This window comes from Sciurus vulgaris (assembly GCF_902686455.1).
Source record: "Sciurus vulgaris genome assembly, chromosome: 4".
Lineage (NCBI taxonomy): Eukaryota > Metazoa > Chordata > Mammalia > Rodentia > Sciuridae > Sciurus > Sciurus vulgaris.
Window position 1 is genome coordinate 45,237,204 of NC_136464.1, and position 14,303 is coordinate 45,251,506.

General features: G+C 36.0%; 1 protein-coding gene across 11 annotated transcripts in view; it reads right to left on the reverse strand.

The window, feature by feature from the left end:
• NRG3 (neuregulin 3) overlaps nucleotides 1-14,303 on the reverse strand; it is a 1,042,207-nt gene that overhangs the window by 533,136 nt on the left and 494,768 nt on the right. The window lies entirely within an intron of this gene.

A 14,303-nucleotide genomic window follows, 5' to 3' on the forward strand; every position in this document is an offset into this window, starting at 1 on the left:
GAACACACACAATAGAATTGAATTGAGAGTCTAGAAATAATTTTCCATATTTACAATCAATTGACTTTCTGTAACAACGCTAAGACAGTTTAATGGTGTAAGAACAGTCCTTTCACCACATGTTGCTAGGACATCTACATATTCACATGCAAAAGAATGGATGTGGAAATTGACCTCACACCTTATATAAAGTTAACATGCATCGTACAACTGAATGTAAAGTTTAAAACTGTGAAATTCTTAAAACAACATGTAGGATTCGATTTTGTGACCTTGGTTAGCCAATGTTTTACTTGAAATAACAATAAAAGTATATGAAAAGAAACAACAACAAAAACCAAAGCAGGCAAATTGAACTCTATCCCAATGAAAAATTCTATTTCAAAGGATAAAATTATGAAAATTAAAATGATATCTCCCTAAATGAGAATATTTAGAAATCATCTACCTCATAAAGGACTTGTGTACAGAATATATAAAATGTCTAAGCAACAAAAAGACAACTCAATTTTGAAAGTGGGCAAATATTTTGTATATATTTTTAAAAATATATAAATGGCCAATAAGCATTAATAGTTTCTCAATATCATCATTCATTAAGGAAATGCATATCATAACAACAATGAGGTTCCACATCATATCCAAAAGGATGATTAATATTGAAAAGGCAAATATTAAATATCAAAAAGGCAAATATTAAATATATGTATCATTTTAGAAGTCCACCCTACAAAAATATGAGGGGATCATTTTTCCCTCATATGAAGGGATTTGGATTTCCCTCATATGGAGGATTTGGAAAAATTGATCCCCTCATATTTTTGTAGGATGGACTTATAAAATGATACAGATACTTTAGAAAACTGGCAGTTGTTCACAATGTCAAAACAGAATTACCATATAATCCAACATTCCATTCCAAGGTAAATGACTAAAAGACCTGAAAATACATACCCATACATAAGTAATATGCAAATGTTCATGTAAGCATTATTTATAACAACCAGTAAGTAGATACAAACCAAATTTTCATCAATTGATGAGTGAATAAGCAAAATTTGATATATCCTACAATGAATTGTATTCAGCCGTAAAAAGGAATATAGTACTGATTCCTACTACAACAGGAATGAAGCTTGAAGCTCTGCTAATTAAAGATGTCAGGCACCAAATGCCATATACCAAGTGATTCTGTATGTGTGAAAAGTCCCAATTAGGCACCTATATAGACTCAAAAGGTAGATTACTGGTTTCCAGGTGAGGGGTAAAGGGTAGTGCACTGACTACTGATGAGCATGGGTGTTTTGATGAATTGAAGAAAATATTCTAAAATTAAATAATGGTGATGGTTTCAGAGTTCTGTGAAAATAATAAAATCTTTCGAATTATTGATCTTAAAAATGGAATTTTATGGTATGTGAATTGTTTCTTTAAGAGCTCTTTGAAAAAAAGACAAAAGTGCCACAGCAATTTCATGATACATTTGTAACAGTTATTACTGTTTGCTAGTGTATGTCCCACCCCTCACTGTGCCCCCCTGCCTATAGGACTTAGAGAAAACTAACAATCTTAGTCAAATTAAGAAAAATTTAAATACTCACTCTAAGTTTCATTAGTCAAGTGATTAATCAATTAAGGTATTAACTCTTTCCAAAACCAAACATAGGCAGAATGCATTGAACTATATATAACCAAACACTTAATCCAGATTAACTGTCAATCACAATATATACACTTCAGTTCTCTTGCTTCAATCATAGGTATATGTAATTATAATGATAGTATACATACCAAATCATTTTAAGCCAAAATGCCAGCGGACTACAGACTGGCTGGTGGATTCAGGTGGCTTATGAATAAAATGACATTTTCCTAAGACAGTTTAAATTCATAATTATTTTAAATAGAGTGTTACATCAATACTGAGTTTAAATATTTGTTTTAGACATCAGAAAAACCATATTAAATGACAAGCCAACATTTGTTTCAAGAAATTAATTCTCAAGTAAAATTTATTTTACTTGAACAAAATTCTACCAATATACACAATCTCTACACCTGAATTAAAAAGTTAATTTATTCATCAAAATAAACCTGCACTATATTTAACAGTAGAGGTATTAATAATACATGGGCTTAGTGACAGAAAGAAAACTGTATTTATATACTGATGTTCCCTTCAAATTATTAAAAAACAATATGTAAATGTAATTTATAGGAATCATGTACTCAGTTTAGCTAGGGCAGGGAACATATACATGCATAGGACATGCCATTCTCAACAAATTCTGGTTGTAAATCTATCATTTTTAATTGACAATTTTTACCAAAGCATAGAAAATAATTTACCACATAGAAAAGCTGCCTTAATCATCTAGCTCTTCCAAACATTAAAACCAATTGGTATCCATACCCATCCAGCATCCTAACATACTCTGGAGATTACCACTGATACAGCTAAAATCTAATTAAAAAAAAAATAATTCAAAAAATCAAGGCCGTATGTTACCAGCAGCTTGGCAAATAGTACTTTGGTCACTGTTCGCAATTTCCCTGGCTGTGAGGCATTATGCAGCATGGTTAGCAATGCTCCATATTTAAGAAATCAAAATGATCTTTTTTGTTATCAGTCATACACACATTTTGCAAATTGCATAGAGCAGAGCACTAGAGCTACATAGTTTTCTGGGGGAAATTAATAGGGGCTTCCACACTCAGAGGTTTGAGAATCACCCCTCATGAGATTCAGTCCTCAGAAAGTCACAGTAAGTATTAACATAGTGCAAGTACTCAAAATACTGCTTCAATTTGTTTAATTTAGTTTTTATTGAACTTATTGACAACATGAAATTTTTTTAAATTTTCTACCTTTTCCTTATCCCCTTCCTCAAAATGTACTTACAAAGTATCATGTAGTATTCTAAACTTAATCTGTTCCCAGATAGTGAAAAATAACTTCTTGCTGATTGAATCATGTCCATAAATTTTAAACAAGTGCATGGAAAACATGGCTGTCCAATTAAAGGATGAGGCTAAACTGAAGATCCTCTGTAGTACTGGTGTTTAACTGAAGATTTGTGCATTACCTGTGAATAATCACATTCTCAAAAGCAAATGTGGTTGAAGTTCCTTCTGGAACTTCAAAGCTTGCTGGCATGGTTTAATGCTTTCTCTCAGCAAGTGTGAACTGAAACTGACCATAGTTGAAATGATTTACCCTGAAGGAATGTAGTTCCCTGCAGAGTGCTTCTTGCTCCTTTGCAAATAGTTTAAAAGTGCTCCAAAGGTAGAAGGAGATCCTTTTTGAAAGCCTTGCTAATGTCACTAAAGCATTAATGACAGGTATCTGGGGACTGCTATGGAGTGACATGCTTTTTCAGTAGTTTAAAGGAGTAAGCAGACACAGAACAGAGGCTAAGCCCATTTTTTAATACCATTGTAACTTCTGACCAACACATAAAGCAATAAAAGTAATGAAATGATAAAATTTCATTAAGTAGAGTTGAATAAGCTCTAAAAAGCATTGGAAAATTCAGTCTTTTCAGGTAGACCGCATCCAACAATGAAGTCTACATCGCTAGGGGTGATTCAGATTGCTTAACTAATAGCCTATCCTTTTCTTTTCTTTTTTTTTAAATGAAGTACAAAGACTATAAAAATTTTTCATTTAGACTAGTTCCATAAGTCTCCACATGTCACCCAGATTCCATTGCTGTTGCCACAGCCTGCTCTGTTCTCTTATATGTCACATTTAACAAGGTAAGTGTTAACTCATCCTGATACAGCATCTAAACTCATTTTCTCCTTCCTTAAAGTGGTTCCAAGACTTCCATATGTGTCACATAAAGACCCAAAACACCTTTTAATTGGAAAACCAAGCACGCCACTATGGGTTTCAGAGCACTGGGAAGTGATAACAGATACAAGTCACAGATGTTTTTGTTTATTTATTTTTATTCATGGGATAGAACTAGCAAGGATTTGTTCACAGGTGACTTAGATTATTATAACATTCACTTTTTTCATGTGTGGTTTCTTGAGTTTTAAAGTATACAAAGATTCTTATGACCACCAGCACAAACAGGATAGAGAACCAGCACCACAAAGAATCCCCTCTTGCTGAACTTTCACTAATCACACCCTCCCCTGGCATTCTCCAATGAGTCCCTATAGTTTTGCATTTTGAGAATGTCATAAATGGGATGAGAAAATATTTTCTCTGGCTATTGTCACTGAGAGTGATGCTTCTGGAGATTGATTCAGTTGTATGTCCTTTTTATTGCTTCTCCCTTTTTATTTGCTGAATAGCATTCCATTTTTTAGTATATTTATCCATTTGCCTATTAAAGGACGTTTAAGTTGATTCCAGTTTTGGGCAATTGTGCTGCTATAAATATAATTGTGCAAGTTTATTTAGAACCTAAATGTCATTCCTTTATGATAATTTCCTAGAAGTGGGCTGGCATGGTCACATGGCAATTGTATATTTAACTTTGTAATAAACTGTCAAAATGTTATCCAGAGTGGCTGTAGCACTTTGCATAATTTGGATTTGAGTATAAAGGCAGATATAACATTTAGGAGGAAAAGGTACTCTTAGCTAGTTTACCCTAGATAAAATGATTTTTTTAATAGCAGGAGAAAGGGAATATTAAATAAATTCAGCTGTTTGTATCTTAAATCCAATTCACTTGGTTATTGTGTTCCTTAGAGATAAATACATTATAATATAAAAATTGATGAATATTAAGATGCAGTAATGTGCTACATAACTATGGTTTTAGTGTGAAATCATTGCATCCCTAATTATGAGTTCTGTTCTGCCTAGAACAGCCAGATTACTCAATGTTTTAAATTGTGAAACAGACTCAGGAAAATGAGATCACTGGGGATTGTATCCTTCCATTACTAGGACACAGGGGTGAAGAGCACCAAGTTGCATGCAAAACAAATGTAGTGAACAGCTCAGAAGGCTAGACAGAACTCTCAGCCAACTGTGGCCATGTATTTCAACAGGGAAGGGTTCTGCCGAGAGGGTCAAGGAGAGGTGGAAATGAGAGACAGGTTTACAAGTGATTTCACTTAGAGAGGAAGAAAAGATGAAGAGAAATTGAGACCTTAATGACTTCTGTTGAATTGCTGGATTAAACCTCCCCAGGAGAACAACACAGGCCAACAGATTCCTGTGCATGTATTAGTGTTTCTGTCACATGTGTACAAACTGTCCTCTGTCCGATACATGTTATATTACAACTCTTTAAACAAACCTAAAAGAACAAATAGAGCAGAAAAACTTGAAGTAAGTATATAAAGAAGGCTGAAAACAAACTAAAATATTGTGCTACTGTGTTCAGATAGCATATAAATCATTTCTACAAAAGATGGATAATTCTTTAAGAAAATGTAAGTCTGCAATGAAGAACTATTGCATTAACAAACCAAATATGATTTATTAAATACAGATGTCTTTCTAATCAAGTGAAAAACAAATTAAAATCAAATTATTTATCAAAAGAATTTTGATTTTAGAAACTAGTTCACAAGTAGCAGCTAATTAAATTTAAAAGATGCCCCCCAAGCCCAGTTGTTCAAAACCTCAATCAGACCCCACCTAGAGATAAGGTGAATTGCCTTTTCCTCTGAACCCATACTGTGTGAGTTCACCTATAAAATGTGAATGTGCTTTGTGGCTCTTAGTTCCTGTTTTAGGTGAGTGATCAAAGAAATTGCATTATTCCAAATCCAGATAGATTCTCCCATTTGAAAATGCAGTGGTGGTGTATACCAATAATCCCAGTGACTCAGGAGACTGAGAAAAGGAGGATTGCAAGCTTGAGGTTAACCTCAGCAATTAAGTGAGGTCATCAGAAACTTAGTGAGACCCTGTCTCAAAATAAAAAAAATTAAAAGGGCTGAGAATATGGCTCAGTGGTAAAGTGCCCCTGGGTTCAGTGCCCTGGAAAGGAAAGGAAAGGAAAGGAGAGGAGGGGAGGGGAAAGGGGAAATGGGAAAGGGGAAAGGGGAAAGGGGAAAGGGGAGAGGGGAAAGGGGAAAGGGGAAAGGGGAAAGGGGAAAGGGGAAAGGGAAGGGAAGGGAAGGGAAGGGAAGGGAAGGGAAGGGAAGGGAAGAAAGGAAGGAAGGGAGAGGCAGGAGGGAGAGAGAGAGAAAGAGAAAAGAAAACATATTTCTGAAATAAAGTTTAAATTCTCTTTCAGTGATTCAAGGTATTCTTTTTACGTTCTCAATGGTTCAGTTTGCCTTAAATTTGAGAAAAATATCATCTATTAATCTTTTCTGAGATTATTACATCATTTCCATTTTATCAAAATAGATTATTTCATTAAACTCAGGGTAGTTCAGCAATGGAAGATAGTCTAGTTTAAGGCTTAATTACATTTTCTTATTTTTTAACATCAGTGATGTTCTTAGTTCATATAGAATCAAGACCAGTGTTTTCTGCTGCCTAATTGGGTCCGTAAAAATGAACTTTTTTTTTTCTTTTTTGGTTTCTCAGAGTCCATTCATTACAGAATGTGTTTTTTGTCTAAAGAAGCAGCTCAGCAAATCTCTGTGAAATTTTGGTGAGGCTTAAACATCTGATTGCATTAAAAAAAGAAAGGTTTTACTTTTGAGTTTACTGTTTTTGTTGTTGCTTTCAAAGTAGCATAAATTAAAGGTAAGGTTATAAGCACAGAGAATAATTTCAACACTATCAATTCTTACATCAATAATATAAATACTCCCAGTGAATGATGCAAAGGTGGCTTCTTAACTCCTCTTTTGGCTTTTATAATCTTTTTTTTTTTTTTTTTTTTTTTTTTTTATGTCTACTATACCTTGGAGCACAAAGTCAGCTTTTCCTATTCTTACACAAAGTTTCTAAAATACTTCCTATGTGGATCATTCAGTCTCATTCGTTCACAAGTAGCAGCTAATTAAATTTAGAAGATGCCCCCCAAGCCCAAGCCCACTTGTTCAAAACCTCAATCAGACCTCACCTGGAGATAAGGTGAATTGCCTTTTCCTCTGAACCCATACTTCAGGGTTCATATACTGTAGGAGCCAGCAGTTATTTTCCACAAATAGTCCCTTCCATAACCATGCAGGATGGCACATTTGGCCCTGAAATGTTTCAATCACTAAAATGACAAATTCTGATAGCAATTTTAAACCTCCTTTCCAATTCAAAGCCTTCACTTCAAGGTATTCTGGTTAAATTGAAATTTCCTTTCACAAAATAACACTCTCTAACCTTTCTAGTCCAAACCACAGTCATCACTCATTCCAACTTCTGCATTCCAGCTAACTGGTCTCAGCATCCCCTCTGGCCTCCTTCCAATCAGCTTTCTCTGCGGCCACACTGATGTTAAAAAGCTGGTCCGCTCATGCCGATCTGATTGGGAACTCACTCGCCCAGCAGTCCCCTTACTCATTAAAGAGGGCAGCACAATGTTAACGCGTAAGGAGCCTGGTCCCTATTGTGTCAGTTTGTACCCAGATTGCACCATTTCACTAACTGTGAACATTCCAGAGTTACTTTAACTTTCTCTGCCTCAGTTTCTGCTCTATAAAGTTGGGATAATAGCACCTACTACACAGGGTCAGGGCTAATAGCATAATTTAATATATGGAAGGCTACAAAGAGCATCTGTCATGTAGGAATTACTCAAAAAGTTGTCCTATTAGTATGATTCTTACAATAAACAAACCCTGTTCATTGTGCCCTATATGTCCCACCAAAACCCAGGTGGAAATTCTCATCTCAGCGACATTGGTCATCTAGCAGAGCCTTATTTCACTATGTTTCTTTACACATTTTTGCTGGAATGTAATTCCATATATTTTGCCTGAAATCCTGTTCTTTTTTTGCTACTATTCAACAACTGAATTTCAACTAAGGCATGACTTTTCCCCGAAATCTCATGTTTGAGATTATAGGAGAAAGTTTAGAGGTGAAACAGATCATGAGAGCTTTAACCTAATAAGTGGATTAGCAAATGGATATGAGTAAACTGGATGGTAACTCTAGGCAGGTAGGGTGTGGCTAGAGGAAATGGGTTACTTGAGGTTTGACTTTTGCTATGGTTTGGATGTCAGGTGTCCCCCAAAAGCTTATGTGTGAGACAGTGCAAGAAGGTTTAGAGGAGATAGTATTGGGTTATGTGAGCCTTAATCCAATAGTGAATCATCCAGTGATGAGATTGAGTGGTAACTGAAGATGGGTAGGGTGTGGCTGGAGGAGGTGGGGCATTGGGGGCATGCCTTTGGGGTATTTGTATTTGTTACCAGGCAAGTAGAGTCTCTTTCTCTCTCTCTGCTTCCTGATCATTGTGTGAGCTGGTTCCCTCCACCATACTCTTTGGCCATGATGTTTAGCTTCACCTTGAACTCCGAGGAATGGAGCCTACTCTGTATTTACTGAGACCTCTGAAACCGTAAACCCCCCAAAAAACTTTCTTCCTTTACAATTTTTCTGATCAGGTCCTTTAGTCCCAGCTGTGGAAAAGCTGACTAAAACTTTGTTGTTTATATTTTGTCCCTGGTGAGTGCAGCTCTCTGCTATCTGGTTGCATCTGCTGCTTTCCCCCACCAGGATGTTCTGCCTCTCCTCAAGCTCAGAGCTATGGAATTGGCTGACCACGTACTGAAGCCCTGAAACCATGAGCCAAAATAAGCCTTTTCTCTTCTAAATTGTTCTCGTCAGGTATTTTGGTCACAGCAAGGAAAAGCTAACTGAAACAAATTGGTACCAAGAAGTAGGGTTGTGGCTGTGACTAACTGACCATGTGGGTTAGAATCTTGGAGCTGGTTTTCTGGGGGAGAAATTCTTAAAAGTTTAGAGACCCAAGCTGGTAAAGCTTTAAAATGTAAGAGGAACTTAATGGGTAATTCTGGTGGGAGCTTAGAAGACCAGAATACTGATAAGACTGCAAATAGTAAAGACTCTATGAGAAATTGGACTAGAGGCCATTCATGTTATGTTCTGGCAAAGGAGTCTATATTTTGTCCCTGTCCTGATACTTTCTGTGAAGCTGAATTTAAAGGTAATGGACTAATTAATCTGGAGGAGGAAATTTCAGGGTAGCACAGTATTTAGAGGGTGCCATGGCTATTGCAGATGGCTTTTATTGAAATTTACTATGATAATCAGGAACAGAAAGCAGAGCAGAATGATTTGAAAACCTCTCAGTTTGGTCAGAAAAGTGGTAGTAAAATGAGTGAACGAAGGTGTTGTTAAATAGCCACCAAAGGGATGCAAAGACCCAGAAACCACACCCATCTCAGGTTCAAGGGTATAAAAGTAAAACTTCCTTTAAGAAGAGACTATGCAGCACCATGCTTGCACAGGGACTCCTAGGAAGTTTTTTCACTTTTCTCAGTCACTCAGGCACACAGAGGCTGCTGCAGCCATGAGGCTAGACAAAGTGTAGCAGGGTTGGAATCCCTGCAGAAAGCCTAAGAGGGTGATATGTGAAAATGCAAGAAAGAAGCCAAAGTTGAAGTGGAGACTCCTGAGATTTAGAGATGCCAATAATATGGAATGTATACTGAGAAAAGCTATAGGAATGGAGCAGAGACAAGTCAAGAGAGAGAGACTTAGGCTGTAATCAACAAGGTCTTCAGGCAGAGGTACACAAGCCCCTTGAAGAACATATCACCATGCCATGGGCACCAGATGCTTAAGATGGAGCTAAAGGACTTGTTTGCCCAGCTGGATTTTGGTCTGCTTGGTCTTGCTTTGGTCTCATCCCTTCTTTTTGTGGCCTCATTTCTCCCTTGTGGAATGGAAATATTTAGTCTGCCATTATAATATTGGATATATGTAATTTGCTTTTGATCTTTACAGGGAAAATATCTAAGGGTTTGCCTTGATTCCCAGATAAGATTTTGAACTATGACTTTTGGGTAATGCTGGAACTGTTAAGACTATAGGGACTCTTAGAAATAAACTCAATGCATTTTGCATTGTAAAATGGGCATAAGTTTTTGCGGGGCAGGGGTGGAATGTTGTAGTTTAGATATGAGATATTCCCCAAAAGCTCATGTGTGAATGTTCAGAGGTGAAATAATTAGATTATATCAGTTGCAAATTAACCAGTGGATTAACACACAGTTATAAATTAACTGGGTAGAAACTCATAGGATGTGGCTGGAGGAAATATGTCACTGGGGACGTGACTTTGGGGTTTTTATTTTGTCTCTGGTGAGTGGAGTGCTCTCTCTCTCTCTCTCTCTCTCTCTCTCTTTTATTCTTTTCCTCCTTCTCCCTATCTTCCACCACCTTCTCCTCCTCCTCCCCCTTCTTCTTCTCTCTCTTTGCTTCCTGGTTGATATGTCTTGGTCTGCTTTCCTCTGTCATGACCTCTTTCCATGATGTTCTGCCTCACCTCTGACCCAGATCTATGGAGTCAGTTGACCATAGACTGAACTTCTAAAACCATGGATCAAAATAGACTTTTCCCCTATTGTTGTTCTTGTCAGTTATTTTAATAATAGTGATGTAAATGCTGACTAAAACACTTGAATGGAGTATTAATAATTGAATTAGAATTTGCCTCAGTTTTCTGGTAAAATACTAGAATGACCTAAATGATGGGCACCATTATGGTAATTATAATAATAATATCTTATTTAATTATACTATGACCCTACCCACTAAAGGGCTCCTTTTTCCATTTTAACATGAAAAATCTGAGAAATGAAGTCATGATTTAAGTCTATAGATGAAGTGAGATCTGACTTTGCTGAATCATTTTTGAACTACAGACATCCTTCTGCAGGAAAAACATGAATGGATGAAAGAAAAAGACTCACTCCAAAAACATTCATATGACCAGGGTGTGTGATATAAGAAGTATTGGTATATGAGGTTGAGATGACCAAGTAAGACTAGTGAGTAAGGAGGGCTGTGTTGACCACAGAGCAAATAACCTGATCAAGTGATCAAGTCAGTTCAAGCAAAGAACAGGTGACTTATCTTCATTGTCCAGAGGAACCTCAACTCACTTTCTGTGGGGGTCTACAAGGTCCTTTCCTTCCATCCTTCTGTATTCTCTGGACAACCCTAGCACAATTGAACATGAGTTTACACTCACAGACTGGTTCTTTATATAAAAGGACTGCAATTTCTTGGTCTCATTCAAACCATTAAGAGGGGATGAGTATGTTTGATAGTGTAATCCTATTACTATGCAGCAGGATGCAGAACCAAGTGGTACAGACAGGTGTTAAAGGACCTAACTAATTTCCTATGGGGGAATCTCAGGAAAGGTACTCCAAAATAGGTCAACTGCATTTGCCACACTTAAGACTTAGAACATTATCTGGAAAGGTATGTTTTATAGTCACTAAAATACAACTGAACCTTGATTAAATATTGACTATATTTCGTTCAAAATTTGCAAGAAATCATCTGTAACATGAACTGATTTTTATAATAGAACATATTTATCATTATATTGAAAAATATCTGAATAAATGACTGAGTACACCAAAAATTGTTAATATTATTTCTATATTTAATAGATAAGCCCAGTAATAACCTGAATACACATACAACACATATATTCAGTCTCTAGGAAAATATTTAACTCTTTTTTAGTTCTGATCGGGGGAAAAGGACATGATTAATGCTCTTTCTTGTTGGGACAATTTTACATTCACAACAAACCTTGCAAAATGAAGTTTGTCACAGAGTCAAACAAGGATTCTCTTGACTTGAGTAACCCAACTTTAAAACAAATTCCATGCACTTGAATAATTAAAGGAAAAATTTAATAGTGTGGTCTTCCTACAAACATTCTCACATTAAACTCTCTACATCAAATCAAAATTATTTATATGCATGATGGGCAGCTTCCCACCAACAATTTTCTAAATTGCCTAATAATTTTATGTAGCATAATCGCAAAACTCCTGCTTGTGTATTTTCCCTTCTCTTTGCTTCCATCTGAATACAAATGAAAGACAATCACTAGCAAACCTTTATGGCAGACACTTCCAATGTAATGCTACAAAAGAACTATGTAAAATGAACCTAACAGGAGAGGCCTTGAAATACCTTTTTACTCAACAAGAGGACATGCAACTATATGAAGAAATTTTCCAGACTAGGAAACTTTCTGAATAAAAATGGTGATCAAGTGAAGGCAGAGAGATTGCTCATGAATGGCTAATCATTTCTAAAGCCCCGCTGAGCAATTCCTCCTTCATGATCCATCTGCACATGCAACTCAACATTTGCAAACCCAGATTCAGTAAAGTATGTTTTTAATTGTGTTTCCCACTGTGATGGTTAATCTCCAGGACAAATTGGCTAGGCTATGGTGCCCTGTTGTTTGGTGTTTAGCACTAGTCTTGATGTTACTATGAAGATATTTTATAGATGTGATTAACATTCAAGATCAGTTGACCTAAGTAAGAGATATAACCCTTGATAATGTAACTGGACTCAACCCAAATAGGTGAAGACCTGAGGGCAAAATCTGAGATTTCCTTTGGAACAACAACAACAAAAAAGAATCCTACCTTCCTACCTCAAGACTAGAAACCCTACTTGAATTCTCAGCCTACCAGTCTGCCTGATAACTATGGATTTTGGACTTAACAACCTTCATATTGATGTGAGCCAATTTTTTTTTTTACAAAGAATCAACACTCCTTCCTCATCTCTCTCTCTCTCTCTCTACATATTATATATATATACATATATATATATATATACACACACACACACACACACACAAACACACACATATGTATATATACATAGGTACATATGTATACACACATCTCACACACACACACATATATATATATAAACATGCATATTATTTGTTCTGGTTATTTGGAGAGTTCAGACTGATACACTCATATTGATTCCATCCTTCCTTCATGATTAGGGCCATTTCTACCTATTATTAACATAATATCATTATTTAGGATGAATTTAAAGTAACCTATTATTTATTTGCCTATTCCAAGGGAACATTAACAATAAAACCACAAATTAGATGTTTTCTTTTTTTACTGGTAACACATTATACTAACTACTGACAAAAAAAAAATCATACACATGAAAACTAAAATCATGCCAGGGGCTTCTGTTTCACCCTAAGGACCCCAGACTCATCCCTCTTCTGGATTAATATAATTAACTGTCTCCTATGTGAACTCAATCTATCTACCCTTTCTATTTCACTTCTCTGTGTATTTTTCTTAATCACATCCCAAGCTACATTTTTGTTTCTGAATCCAGGTCACTGTTACATAAAATGAGTCAGGGCTCTTCCTTTAATTTCCTCTATCCTATTAACCAATCACCCAGTCAAACAATGGCAAGAACTCAGGAATGCTAAGAAAAATTGCCTTTTCCTTAACCTAGAGTGTCTTAAAATTTGGCGATGGTACCTTTCTAGTTATTCCTTTAGAACTCTTGGACCTTGAGAACTATCAGCATTTTCTGAAAACAAGTGCAGAAGTCCAAAGATCAGGGTGGAGTGGAGAAAATATCATAAATCAATTGTGTTGCTATACATCAGTGATAAATAAACTGAAAGAGAAATTAGTAAAATTATCACATTCACAATAGCCTAAAAGAAAATAAAATATATGCCAATCAATCTAACAAAAGAGATGAAAGACCTCTACAATGAAAACTGCTGAACACTAAAGAAAGAAATTAAAGAAGACCTTAGCAGATGGAAAGATCTTCCATGTTCTTGGATAAGCAGAATTAATATTGTCAAAGTGGTCATACTAGCCAAAGCAACATACAGTCTTAATGCAATTCTTATTAAAATTCCATGAAGTTCATTGTAGAAATAGAAAAAATGATCATGAAATTCCTTTGGAAAAATAAGAGGCCCAGAATAGCCAAAGCTATCCTCAGTGAGAAAACAAAAGCAGAAAGCATCACATTGCCAGACCCTTAAATTATACTACCGAGCTAGAATAACAAAAATGGCATGGTATCTGCATCATGAGGATCAATGGTACAGAACAGAAGACACAAAGACAAACCCACATAAATAGTTACCTCATACTAGACAAAGGTGCTATAGACATACATTGGAGAAAAAATAGCCTATTAAACAGATGGTGCTGGGAAAACTAGAAATCCATATGAAATTAAAGCCCTATTCTCACTCTGCACAAAACTCAACTCAAAGTGGACCAAGAACCTAGGTATTAAGACTAGAGAAAAAACCTACTAGAAAAAAATGTAGGCCCAAATCTCTACCATGTTGGTTTAGGAACTGAATTCCTCAACAAGTCTTGTAAAATCAAGAATCAATAAATGG